Source organism: Echinops telfairi, unplaced genomic scaffold (assembly GCF_000313985.2).
Source record: "Echinops telfairi isolate 266 unplaced genomic scaffold, ASM31398v2 ScPeMD7_7458;HRSCAF=8496, whole genome shotgun sequence".
Classification (NCBI taxonomy): Eukaryota; Metazoa; Chordata; class Mammalia; order Afrosoricida; family Tenrecidae; genus Echinops; species Echinops telfairi.
The window spans coordinates 16,689,348-16,691,474 of record NW_022111358.1 but is presented as its reverse complement, the minus strand read 5'-3'; positions in this window follow the sequence as shown (position 1 = coordinate 16,691,474).

The window sequence follows — 2,127 nt, the reverse complement described above, 5'->3', positions numbered from 1 at the left end:
GTGTGTGTGTGTGTGTGTGTGTGTGTAAAATGGAAATAACAGCATCTATTTCACTGAGTTGCTGAGAACCCTAAAAAGTGCTTTCTGTCTGGTGAAAAAGAACTATGCAGGTAGGCTCACCACCTGTATTTGTTTCCACACCAAGGGAAGATTGAAATTGCCTTTCCTGTTAGTGCGAGTTGACTAGAGAAACAAATCCAGAGACACTCGTGTGTGTAAGAGCGAGCTTTCTATCAAAGAGCAGTTGAACGTGGAGAAAACCTCCCAGCGCAGTCCAGATCAAGTCCAGTACTAGCCCATATGTCTGATCCGAGTCCTTCACTCCCTCTTCAGACTGCGCAGCACATGCAGGGATGCCGAATGCGGGGAGCGCACAGGCCGGTGGACACAAAGTTGCGCGACTCCGATGGCCGTGCCAACTTCTCCGCGCTGGCATGGGCATCCACGTGGCTCCTCCAGATCCCTGGGCGTGGCCCCTCAACAGCAAGGCGGAGCAGAGTGAGGGAATGGCCCGCCTCCAGGGAGAGAGAAAGGAGGTTCCCAGAATCCTCATGAGAAGGCCACGCCCACCAGGAGGCATCACCTGGCCGAGTCCTGATTGACAGGCTCGACTCCACCCTTCACGCTTCATAGCCTCCAGTTGACACGAGATTCTGTAACTACCACACCTCTCTAGAATGTAGCTGCAGCTATTTCTTTGAAGGCAGCCTGATGTGGACACAGGGACCAGAAGTCAGGAGCACGCAGGCCCGATGGGGTAAGTGTTATATAGAGCAGTCTCATGGCGGGTCAGAGACGTCCCTTATCTAGGTACCCAGGGGTGACATGCAGCAGCGCCCTCCCTAGCTCTTACCAGCTGCGGAGTCTGTCTGGGCCCTGCCCTGGCTCTCGCTGACTAGATGACGGGAGGAAGTGGTGGTGCTCCGTCCCTGGGGTAAGGGCAGGAGGAGGAGGGAAAGACATGCTCTGAGCACCAGCTGGGGGCCTGCCTTCACTTCTCTCTTTGGCAAGCCCCCCTCCCTCCTCCTCCCCATCCTAGCTCAGATGGGGGCACGTTTGGGTGAGGACTCCCGGCAGGCGGGGCAGGACTTTGGTGGCAGAAGATGGCCAAGGCCTCCACTGCACAGAGGCCCATTGGCCTGGCTCCGTGGTGGGTGTGTAGACCTACATGAGCTTCTCTTTTTGACCTGACCCAGGTCCTACCCTGTCCCAGCCTTGCTGCCGGCCCCCTGGTCAGTGGTCCTTCTGCCTGAGGATTTAGGGAGACCATGGGCTGGGCCAGGCTCTGCTGCCGACTGGGGCCCATTCCCACTGCCTCACTCCCACCGACCTCTCACCTGGGTACCCAATAGCTGCCAGTCTGCACACCCCCCTGCCATCGCCCCTCAGCAGCTGCTGGAACGGGCATTCTGCACCACAACCTCACCACATAACGGTCCCCCAACCCATTAAGAACCCCCCCTTGCACCCCCCCACGCGTGGGCATTTTGGAGATTTGGGGAGACGGCTATTGCATTTAAGAGCTTGACCAGTGAGCACCTCCCAATAGGTGGGCAGCCCATGCAAGGATGACCCGGCCCGGGTCCCCTAAGACCTTCCAGGCTCCCAGGTGGTGCCCACGCGAATGAGAAAACAACCTACACGTCTGGGAGCCTTTTTTGCTCAATACATTTTTGTATTGCTTAAGAAAAAAAGTGGGCAATCAGCTCGAAGTATTTTGGCAGTATTTTAGTACCAGTGACTTCTGCAGGGTTGAAACGATGGCTAATACAGATAAGAACACACTTGATTCCCTTGACACTTGACCAGGGGTCCGGCTCCGTTCCAACCACGAGGGCCTCGTGCCGGCTGCACGCATGCCGTCACGCTCACGGAGATGACGTGCGGCACGCCACTTCGTTGTGTCCTCTCGAGAGGCCTTCGAAAGGCTGGAGGGAAAACCCACGCTCTTTCAAGTCCACCTCTCGAAGAACTTTTGGAAGCCCTCTCATACGGATCCCCGTTATCATAAACCACGAGCCTCGCATGACAGAGTGAGTATCCCCCGTGGAAGGTTTTGGAAAGCACCTGAGAGCCAAAGCCTCACTGTTTGTCACGATTCCCTCGGGCGAACAAGGGAGACGTCAC